The sequence below is a fragment of the Nanorana parkeri genome, unplaced genomic scaffold, assembly GCF_000935625.1.
Source record: "Nanorana parkeri isolate BGI_ZX_2015 unplaced genomic scaffold, ASM93562v1 scaffold284, whole genome shotgun sequence".
Classification (NCBI taxonomy): domain Eukaryota; kingdom Metazoa; phylum Chordata; class Amphibia; order Anura; family Dicroglossidae; genus Nanorana; species Nanorana parkeri.
The window spans coordinates 132,735-144,828 of NW_017306552.1; positions in this window are offsets into that span (position 1 = coordinate 132,735).

The following is a 12,094-nucleotide window of genomic DNA, read 5'->3' on the forward strand; positions in this document are numbered from 1 at the left end:
ATGTACATGTAGGTAGTCGTTGTCAAATGGAGATATGCCAGTTCCGACAATTCGTATGAGGTGACCTCTGCACCAAACGCAATATTAATCAAAGGGATGAGGGGGCTAAAGCTTCTACTTTGCCTAGGCCCATCTCTGATATAAACCCACACAAAAATGTTTTTGGTCTCCACCAAATTATTCACTTTATAAAAATACATAAGCAATGTAGTATCCAACATTTATCTAGGTTTTTCCCCCCCCCTTTCTATGTTGATATCATAGCGTTGAACAATACCTTCTCAAAATGCATGTGTTTGTGCCAAGCTCCTTCAATGCACCTTTAGTCCATTCTTTCCCAGGGCTCCTGTTTTACATATAAATCCTGCAATCTTATTTTGGCATAGGCCTGAGACTGAACCACAGCCACAGAGCTCCCTACTAGTGGTGCACGGAAATAAAATGCTGAAACTGAAAATAAAAAATTGTCGTGCCGAAACAAAACCGAACATTATTTTTTTATAACCTTTTTAGTTTTTTTTAAATATTACATTTTTATTTATTTTTTCTAAACTTTTTATTTTATTTTTGTTTATTTTTTAATAAATATTTATATTTTTTTACTTTACTGTCGGGGGCTCTGGGAAAATATCAGGGGTCTAAACAGACCCATGATATTTCCCTTTTAAAATAGAAAAAGAAATTGAGGACACCGTCAACTATGGACAACTGTTCACACCTGTGGATGCATTATTGAAACACTATGAGAGTTATTCACTTACCTGCCGAAGGATCTAGCCGTAGCTCCGGCTACTCACAATAGCCTGTACAACAGCAGAAGGCATCCGAGGAGCTCGGCTGAGCCGAATGCATATGCCTCGGCTCGGCTAAACTGAAGTGACAGCCGAAGCGGGTAGAAGTGACAGCCGAAGCGGGGAGAATGGTCTGCCAAAGCAGACCATGTTCCCTGCTACTGACAACAACTGGGCGGAGCCAACCATAATGTGACGGCTGGCTCCACCAAGTTGTTATCAATCAATGACAGGCCAGCCTCCTCAGGTTATTTGATGACACTGGGCTGTCATTAAATGACAACCACTGTAGTCAGGTATGGCTGGCTCCGCCTATTTATTTTTATTTGTCCGGGACACGTGGGCAGACTGTCAGTTGCTTGCAGCATTTTTGCAGATTGCACTGGACCGGAACGCAGGCACTAATGCCATTGACCTTAATGCACCACCAGGCCCCCTCCCGCCCCTGAACGCAGGGAGCCAGTCGGCTTGCGTTCCAGGGCGTTCCAGAGGCCGAACGCTCTGGAATGCAAACTTTGTTGTGTAAACCGGCACTAAGAGTTAAAGTCACCCCCCCCAATCTTTGACCCTGAAACTGAATAAACTCATCTTGTGGAGCCTCTTGGCCTGAAGATTACAGTGCAGGACTCCTGCACTAATCATTAAAGGATAATTAAACCTTCAGATTTTTTTGCATATATCTACTGCTAGCACACAGTAGATATATGCAAAAACATAAAAAAACAAAAAGTTTTCAAAAAGGTTAAACCTTACCTGTGTCTCCGCCACGTGCTCCCGTCCAAAGATCTGAAGATTCTCGGGTGGCCTGAAAAGAATCATTGGGCAAGCGCATGCGCAGTAGAGATCTTCGGACGGGAGAAGAGGAGAGACACAGGGTAAGTGAAAGCAGGCAGCGTGTACCCGCACAGACACCATTGAACACAGGAGACGCAGCAGTCAGTGTTGGATCAGAGACCCATACCAGCGCTGAAGGGACTCCTGAAAACTACTGGAAAGAAGAAGATGATCGGATCAAGAGGCATCATTAATAGTAAGTCCTTAAAGCAGCACGGAGGGGAGAACCTTTTTTAAAAAATTTAATGTTACTTTAAGCCTGCACCACATATGGTCAGGGATCTCAACCTGAAAAAAAGCAATTTCAGGGAGGTGCCCTTCTCATTTCAGGGAGGGGGGGGGGAGCACCTCCCTGAATGAAATGATTGCAGATAGCACAGGAAGCAATAGCTTCTTTGCTATCTGCTGGGGTTTATTTTTTTATTCTGACAGCTGCTGCCGTCAGAATAATAAAAAAAAAACAGCATAGGAATGAATAGCGAGATTGCTATTGGCTAGTTCAATTTGCAATTGCCAATAGCAAGCTGGCTATTGCACCCACCCTCTGCTCCTGTCAGTCAGTAAAGGAGGACCTGATGGAGAACTGCAGGTCCACCTCAGCTGATTGACAGCAGCAGTGGGTGGGTGCAATTGCTGGTCTGCTATTGGCTATTTCAGTTTGCAATAGCCAATAGCAATCTAGCTATTCATTCCTATGACGTTTTTTTTTTTTCTGACTGACGGCAGCCCCGATGTCAAGAAGAAAAAAAAACAGAGCAGGGAAAGGTTTACTCTGCTAAATTGAGTCGAGTAAACCTTTCCAGGAGAAAATGTTTCTCTCCAAGGCGTCCGTGAGACTTGCAGGAGACTCCCGGAACATCCAGGAGAGTTGAGATGTCTGTATGGTAATCACTAAGCACTTATTTACTATCCCAGGTGTAGATAACCTTGGCAGACCTCTGTCTGTGGGAGTCATGCCTGTGGCTGTCAAAGTCTTGCAATGCCTCATGGGACTTGTAGTACCACAGGAGCTGGAGTGCCGAGGTTGACTACCCCTGTATTCTCCTAATCCTTCTACTTGGAAAATCTTAATGTATCCCTGCAAACTTTTTCCTCCTTTTTTTGTATAATATGTGACTTTCCAATCAAGGATAATCATGTATTGGTTAAACAGTTCAGATAAATTGTATGTTGAATTGTTTCTCAACAACAGCATTTATATTTGCTTTTTGTCCTCTGGTTTTCAGAATTTCTGTTTTCCTATAGCATAGCCTAACAGCATGTTTACCTTTTATATCAAAATTATAAGATTAGTGGCCAGCCACAGTCATTGTGGGGTTATGATGAGAATTGTCACATTTTACATAGTTTCTGAGATAAGGAAAGGATGTTCAGTGCTTATCAGCTCGTTACCGTGCAGACAACAACCACTGAGTCATCATATAAATATTTATGCTTATGTCTGCTTATTATAATGACATTCACAGGAGCGGCATATGGCTGACTGATTTACTGATGAAATGTTGTGCCTGTTGACAGCCAAGTCAGGAAAGTTTACATTTTGAAACTATAAAAGTCAAGTTTTAGGGCCTTTTTCGTAATACTACAAAGGCCCCTTTCACATGGGTGGTCCGATCGGGTCCGCTTGTCTGTTTTTCAAGCAGACCCGATTGGATGTCCTTTGCAAGTCTATGGGCAGCCGGGTGTAAACAGACAGGCATTCATTTACACCCAGTTACCCCTGACTCGGACCAGGTTAAAAAAAGACAAACGTAACAGAGTTTCGTTTCGACTGAACTGTCCGTGTTGGAGCGTCCGCAGGCTGGGTGTCACCCAGTGCAGCCACCAAGTGTCATCCACTGGAACATCACGCGCGCACGTGAAGTCATTACACACGCACATCACACATGCACGTAATGACGTCACACGCATTTAACTGCCAGTGGCCATCTTGGTGATGAATGCCGGCACAGAGAGGAAGGGACGTTCATCCAGCGGGATAAGGCATGCTGCCGGGTCCCCTCCTCTCTAGTGCAGCTGCAGCTCCATGAGTGCCTGACTTTTCAGAGGGGGTGACACCAAATGACTGTGAGTCATTTGTGTGTCACCCCCTCTGATAGTGTCACCCAGTGCAGGCCGTACCCCCGCATGACTGGATCTGATGTAAATGGACAGATGTCCATTTACATCCAATATCCCATAGATCGACATGGGGTTTGGCTGTTTTAGTTCTTTCCTCCATCACAAGATGGAGGAAAAAACTGGATGGACATGGATTTCACAGTGGTGTTATCAGATCCGTACAGTTCCCATCAGGAGGCAATCTATGCAAGGATTCCCTCCTGATCAGCCGGAGTGAAAGGGTCCAAAGGGAAATTATATCATAGGGATGAAGAAGGAACATGAGGTGTAGGGATGGTTCAAGTGAAAAAGGAGGATAGAAAGTTGGATTGAGTCTTCTCTGATTGTCAATGATCCTGGGGTGGTGGAACTGTTGGAATTGTTTGAAGTGTTGACTATAAGTAGTCAGGTACAAGTTACCTACCAACAACCAAAAACACCAAAAAAGAACTAGCCAATAAAGGTGGGGGGAGCATGCCTAGTGAAGAATCAGACGCCAGTAATGCTGAAATGGGCAAGGCCACAGCTTTATTCATTAATACATCACATACTTAATCCATCATAACAGGAAAACAATTTTAACAATGTGAGCAAAACCTGCGCCAGTCACAGATAAACTGTGAGCAATGAACACCTATTATTACCTTACTTAATTGCCTGTCCTAACCATCAGTCTCAGACAAGCATTCCATTTACCAGAGGCTCCTAAACCATTCAACCACTGGCAAGGTAAAATGGCACTATTAAAGCTGTGACATTAAACAAAACATAAGGTAAGGGTGTTTGAAAAGCCAGGAGCATTGTTCTGTTAACAATTCTCCTTCTTTTTGGTGTGACGTATGGATCTGTATCAAGATATAAGTAAAAATGTAACTACTAAAAGTGTTTATGTTGCGGATAACTTTGTGCTTATGTGTTTTGTTTTTAATAATGTATTAAAATGAATTGGTGCATTTCAAAAAGGTTTACACCTCACAGACAATTTGCTTTTATCGTCTAATTAACTCTAGGAGCTCAATAGAATTAACTCCATAAAATGTGGCTGACATAGGATAGTATTTTCATAGGAAATTTGATTTTACTATGGGGGTTATTCTCAATGCTGCCAAAGGCAGCCGAGTGAATAACGCAGCCAAAGTGAAGTGAGCTCTACGGCGTTCTGATATTCACTCCGGCTCAGTACGACTGATTTCAGTCTTACATCGGCTAAAAACAGCTGTACATCGGCTGCCTTCGGCTGCACTTCGGTCATCCGAACATGCAGCCGAACATGCTCTGCATGTTTGACTGAGCCGAAGAGCAGAGGGACTTCGACTCAGCCGATCCAACATCGGGATCAGCTGAGCTGAAGCTACAGCAGCTCAATTGCTGTTGTTCGCCCCTATTCTCATAGGGGTCAAACGGCAGTGAGTGAATAGCCAAATGCCGCCGAGCAGAATTCCGCTTGGCTATTCTTCTTATAAATGTAATGTGCTGCGCTCTCAAATGTGCTCCATATCTAGATGAGGGAAGTCTGAGGGGAACTCCAAATCAGCGTCCTCTGCTCCCGTATGTTTTTTTTTTTTTTAAAGGTCTACGCGTTTCAGGGGAACGCCCCCTTCATCAGAACCTGAGGTAACTTTCCTAAGTCCTGTTCTTCTATTTATTTGGGAGACGACCAATCATAGAGGTTTAGTCTTTACCACAGGTGTTTCAGCCAAACTAGTTTTTGCACCCAATATAACAATGCAGCTTTCCGTATCGGTCATGTCCTAAGAAAACACTGGGGAGTACTAAAAGAAGATCCATTCCTAATGACATCCCTCCCCAGGGCACCTCAATTAATTTTTCGGAAACCGAATGATCTGCGCAGACAGATAGCCCCAAGCAAAATTAAGACACAGAGGGGTCTACAATTTGACCAGGGACTATTTGGCCAAACAGGCTGTTACAGGTGCAATGCACCAAATTGTGGGGCCTGTGCTTATTTTTGGCATCGAAAAAAAGTGGTTGAGGGACAAAAAGGGAAAGTATTTCCTATTAAACAATTTATTAATTGTGCATCTTCTTTTGTTATTTATGGAATTGTATGTCCTTGTGGCAAATTGTATGTGGGACGTACTATTAGGACTTTAAGAACGAGATTTGGTGAGCACAAAAGAAACATAATCAATAAAGCTGATGACCATTCAATACCTGTACACTTCCTGAATTTCCACAACCATAGTCCAGAAGGCATGAAGGTCTTTGGCATTGAATTAATTTCCTCAGACCTGGACGAGGGAAATAGATACAAAAGGTTATGTCGAAGGGAGGCTTTTTGGATCTATTCACTTAATACTCTTTTCCCCATGGGACTAAACGAAGGGATGGAATTGGCATCGGCTTTGTGAAAACAATGTTATAAAATTATGTCTCCTGATCTATAATAGGGTCCCAACAAACTTCTATCATCCATATACAAATAAAACCTGTTTGGATACCACATAATAAATCATCCTATCATATTAATAAGTTAAAAAAGGTTGGCCAATACGTTACCACAGGCGATCACTACTAGTTCAGTTTTACACCACTAGTAGCTTCAAACAATCAGTACCATATCATTCATCATTTAATAAATGTCCTTTTTATATCTAAATAACTTTTATACTTCACCATTTTAGAATTATTGTGTCCTTTTGAATGGATCATGTTAAATTATCATCTGCACTATCTGCAATATGTAATATAACCGAATATATATAGTTAATAAAGATCGAAACAAAAGTTCCAACCAATTAAGGGATTTCCCTTTGATCCCACCATCCATTTTGGAGACATTTCAAAGTCGGATGTTGTCAGTTTTATAAAGATAAGAGTTTCCAATAAATGATAATAGCAGCAAAATGAAATGATAGTTGTTCCCTTTACAAAGACATCCACTGTGATGCATATATCATACAGCATAAAGTGAATAGTGCCTCCAATACAAAAGTTAATACAATTAACTGGTGATTGGATAATCCCTTCGTGCTCCTTGTGATCTCCTCTTTCCACTCCCAATAGAATAACTCTCACCTCTCCATACGACCTTACATTATAAAGGTCTGAAAAGGCCACTTCCCTTTTCAATCTCAGGTGGGAAGATACCAGGTGTTTCCACAGTGAAACATATTTCCTTTCTTTCTCCACTATAAGGACATACTTCTCTAGGGGTGGAATCGTTCCCCAGTGGTATCAATGAAATTTCAGCAGATGGAGACAAAAGGGGGACCGAAGCTACGGCTGTATCCTCCGGCTCCATAGTGAATAACGCCAACTTCAACAGACACTGCATACAGATCAGGTACTCTAACTGGATGCTTTCATGTCAATTACATACAACGCTGTGCTACTAGGAACTTGATGTTGAAGAACTTCTTGGCTGCTTCCACCTGTCTGGATGATCCATAAAGATGCCCACAGACAAGATATCTTACAAACATTCTTTTTCTTTTTACCAAGCATGGCAGCTTTTTACTACATCTCGTTGAGTGAAAGGTTTCTTCTATTTCTATGAGATAGAGCAAATATGTCGCACTCTGAGTTTTTCTTGTGAACACATCTGATCATTTCTTGGTTGTGCCATAGAACTAGATTCAATAGCGCTGGTAAGGTTGAAATCAGTGATGCCAGGGGTGGTGACTGGTCACTGCTAGGGCCTTCATGACGGCATTTTATTGGGTCATGTGGGGAGGCAGGTCGCTTTAAACAGAGTTCTCCATAGGCCCCTTTCACACTGTCCTATCACAAGGGGATCTGTTAGAGGTGGAAAAAACTGAAATGATTGGGAATCGGATGTATTGTAAACAGACTTGTGTCCATTTATATCAGATTACCCCCAACCCGACACAATCAGGTTCCACTGAAAGGAAACTCTGATCCATGTGTTTTTCCTGACCTGCTTAATGCCCATCCATTTAGATCTGATTGCCCATAGACTAACATTGGGCTTTCCATCATGTCCGCCTGAAAATCTGAGGACCTGAACGGAAAACCTGTGTAAAAAGGCATGATTTTGTGTATATTGCAATAATATTCTTGTAGCCCCCACATGCATTACATTGTACAGCGATGAAGAAGCTGTTGGCCCTACATAAATCTCAGTTTGCTTGGTCACAAACATCACAAAATGTAACTGGTTTACTGAGAGGTATTACACTTTGTGTTATGATATCACCTCCCTTTCTAACGTCAAACAGATTACAAACCTGTGATTCTACATTTAATTAGCTGAATAACAAGGCACGTTAAACTCTCCGTTGCATGATTTATTACCCATATACATGTCCCCTCCTTTGCCGCTACGCTTTAATAATGTTTACTGTTCGTAGCATGTGATGTAAGAACTTCCAATATGCTCTTGTAAATAGCGTTTTTCCCTTTACGTTCCTTCAACAATTTCCCTACAAAGCAGATATTTTTCATGACCTGTATGTCATAAAATGTTGAAGAATGTTAGAGTCTTTCTCTTGGCTAGCAGTATAACTGAAATATTTCAGTGGAAAAGAAACATTTGGAAGGAGGAAAGAGAAATGTTGCATGCGTCAGGAGTATTACAATGGGAGAAGACATTATTGCAAAAAGAAAAACAAAACAGTAAACCTTTGCCACTACAAGGTAGTCTTAATTTCAGGCAACAAGCAAGCAAACCTGTTAATTTATAGTTTAGTTCAGTAGTAATGAGTAAATTTAAGGAGACATTGGCTTCACTGGTATATTTGCAATACCTTGACCTAGTAAAAATGTTCAGTATCCAAAGATAAAGCTCTCCTAGGACAGCCACTGTATTTTCTCTACATAGGTTTATTTTATCTCAACCCCAACATATCACCCAATCCTCCTCCAGTCTTAACCTAATACTAAGGGGTACATTAATAAAGCAAAGGTATGTCCTTAACATAGCCAGACCATTGCTTTAAATCTGTGCCCCAGCTTTACCATTCCCCTTTTTCTTTAGCCTGCCCCAAATCCATTCTGCTCTATTTCATCAGGAAATACTGCCTGCTAACCGTTCTCAAGACATTATTTCAGGTCATCCAGCTGGCTATCTGTAAGCTGGATGACTAGTCTCCTCAACAGCCTCTACTAGCTCTACAGAATGCCTACATGGCATAGGGTGCTCTGCAGACTCCTTCCTGCGTCGCTGGATAGAGATCCAACTGGGGATTTTTTTGCCATCAGGAAGGAGGTAAGTTTAAAAAAATAAATAAATATCATATTTTCTAGGTGGGGGTTAGGAAAAATCAAAAAGCTTGCTGATGAGCTTTAAAACAAATTATATTTATAAATGTATATGTACTAATATTTACTTATATAAAATTGCTTAGTGCCATGCTTACTTCTGGGCTCCAAAACAAGCCATAGTTACGTAGTTGTTAAGGTTGCATAAAGACACAGGTCCATCGAATTCAACCTGTGTGTGTGTGCGTTTCTGAGAGTACCTGTACACCTGTATATTCTGCTCTATTAGGAAAACATCTAAAAGTTTCTTGAATGATTCAGTGCTCTCAGCTGATACCACTGCTTGGGGAAGGGAGTTCCACAATTTTACCGATCGTACAGTAAAAAATCCCCTTCCCAGTTAGAGATTAAACTTTTTTCTTCCAATTACAGGTAATGGCTTCTTGTCTTCTTGAGTAAACCATCACCATTGAACAATTTGTACATTACTATCATGTCCTCTCTTAATCACCTATTTTCCAGAGTGAACAAGTTTAATTTTTGCAATCTTTCCTCATAGCTTTGGTTCTCCAACCCCTTTATTAGTTTCAATACCCTTCTCTGGACTCTGTCAAGAACGGTCTTTCATGAATTCATACTAGTTGTCACTTATAATATCATTACCATAGGCAAATTCTTGAATATAGCCCTTTATTATTCCCTCAAGCCATATCCTACTATTTTAAAAAGTGGCAGTAGTAGAGTATGGTTACATCACCCAAACAATTCTCATGAGCAGCTTCTCCTTCTATCATAAAGTGTGATATAGTCCAGCTCCTGAGTGCCTAGTGGATTCCTGGGTTCCTTCTTCCCTGATGACAGGCTATGCCTCTCTTTACCCTCTAATACATTCAGTCAATTTGGAGAGGGCTGAGAGGGACGTAAGGGAACTATATAGGGCCTTCTTGATCACCCCGTTTAACACTACCCTCTCCCCTGGTGCCTGCTCTCTGCATCTTGGCCGCTGTCCGCTTAATACATCTTGTTCTCTTCCTTCTCTCCCTGGGTCAGCGATGGGCCTAAATCCTGGCTGCAGCCAATAACATTTCAGCTCTCCCTCCTGGCCTGTCATTCAATTAGCAGTATGGCTGTAATGATACCCTGGGCTACACAGCTACTGCTTCTTAAAGGGGCTGGACTGGGCTACACAGATACATCTTGATATCTGGTTTTCTATAGGTGGGGGACGTTTGGGAATATCCTGCATCACCAGGAAGGAAGTTTCAGATAACTATATTACTGGCAAAAGGTAGTGAATTGGACCAAAATAAGCACAGTGAACACCTGATGAGACTCTTCTTATTGCAGCCCCATGATTCACGAATGAAGGACAAAGATGACAGTTGTGGCACATCCACCTCTAAACACAAGTCAGCATTAGCTGGTCCCACATTTCTGCCCTGATAGGCTCTGCAGCAGATAATAACATGATATTTCCATATGATGTACTATTGTTAGAAGGATAAGCACTATGCTTTTTGCCTTTCAGAAGTAACATGTCACCTCTAATTTCTCTGTCATTTTCCTTTCTTGTTTATTAAAATGTTCATCTGAAAAACATAATCCTGACAACAGGGATTAATTTACACTGCCGGGTGCCAAACAACCGAGGCACTGTTTCCTAAACTGTTCTGTAACTGTACCAGAATTCAGGTAAAAACAATTTAACAAAAAAGATAACTGTAATTTGCAGATCTAACGACTTCATTCTGTGTCTTGAGTCATTGATTCTAGCATAATTAGTGTGTCTGAATAGTATGCTCCACTAATTGCTCCCCATTATGCTGGGTGTAGGGCTTAAACATTCACTTTTGTTTGGCTTCTTATTGTTTGATTTCACCCGTGGCACGTCACTGTGTGCCAATTAATTTCTCCCAATTGTTGTGCTACAATGGTCTAATTCATTTCTCTGCAAGTGAATGTTACAAAGGCGGGAACGTTAACCTCACTGATAATGCAGGAAAAGACAGAGGCATCCTATCTGGATGTAGCTAAAGTGGACCTGAACTCCAAAAGTGAAGATTTGCTGTCTTATGGGGAACATCTAGAAATGTTCATTGTGCCTAAGCATTACTCCCAAAACTCTACCTTTATATCCTGAAAAATAATGACCTTCCTGTATCTTGAACCTCATAGCTTCATATCTGCAGTGTAAGATCATCTAAGTCAGCCTTTCTCAACCAGTGTGCCACGGTACCCTGGGGTGCCTTCTGGCTTTAGCAGGAGTGCCTTCAAGTTTTTGTGTCATTAATATCCATGGTGCAAGCAAACCAGCTACCAGCACCATGGAATGCGTGAAGCTTATCCCAGACAGGCTGCATCCAAGCGCACTGTGGTGAAGATTATAAAGTAGGACTCTGATGTGAAGTAGGGACTGAGGACACTAATGAGAAGACGGGCTCATGATATGAAATGGGGGGACTCTTATTGGAGTGAGCTCCAATGTTAAATGGAGGGACTCTACTTTTTTTTTTGCTTTCATGGGTTCTCCACTTAAAAGTTATACCAGACCCCTATTTAGGATAAGGGTCCAGTATAGATTTTGGTGGGAACCACACATAGTTTATTTCTATTTTAGACTGGGGTGCCTTGAGAGTTTGCATGCTTTTAAAGAGTGGCATGACTGAAAAAAGATTGAGAAACATTGATCCAAGGCACGGTTGTCTCCAGCTGCTAGTTTTACCAGATTTGGAGTGAGATTTGTAGATATTATTACTGTGCTGCTCACTATCCTCTTTGCTAGAGTGGAAGCTGTCCAAAGAATGAGTACAAGGATCGTTTTATAGATCCATGCTTTCCCCACCATTTCTGCTGCTGCTTAATAATTACTCCACCAGTCATCAGATCACCAATCTTCAGATCAGCAGTTATCAGGGGGGCAGCTCTAACATGAGTAGTAAAGTCCTACCTGTACCAAGATCAAAAGATCAGAAAGACCACATACAATAATGGTGACTAGTCTTTTGCCCTCTGCTTGCTCTTTTTGTTACAGCATCCATAGGTCAGGTCCTCTTTAGATCTGAACTTCAGGCAAATATGAAAATGTATCTGACTGTGAGATACACAAGCGAACACATCCCGCCTGCTCAGTAATACAGGTTTTATTCAGGGGTAACCAAACTTTGGCCTGCCAACTGTTGTGAAAC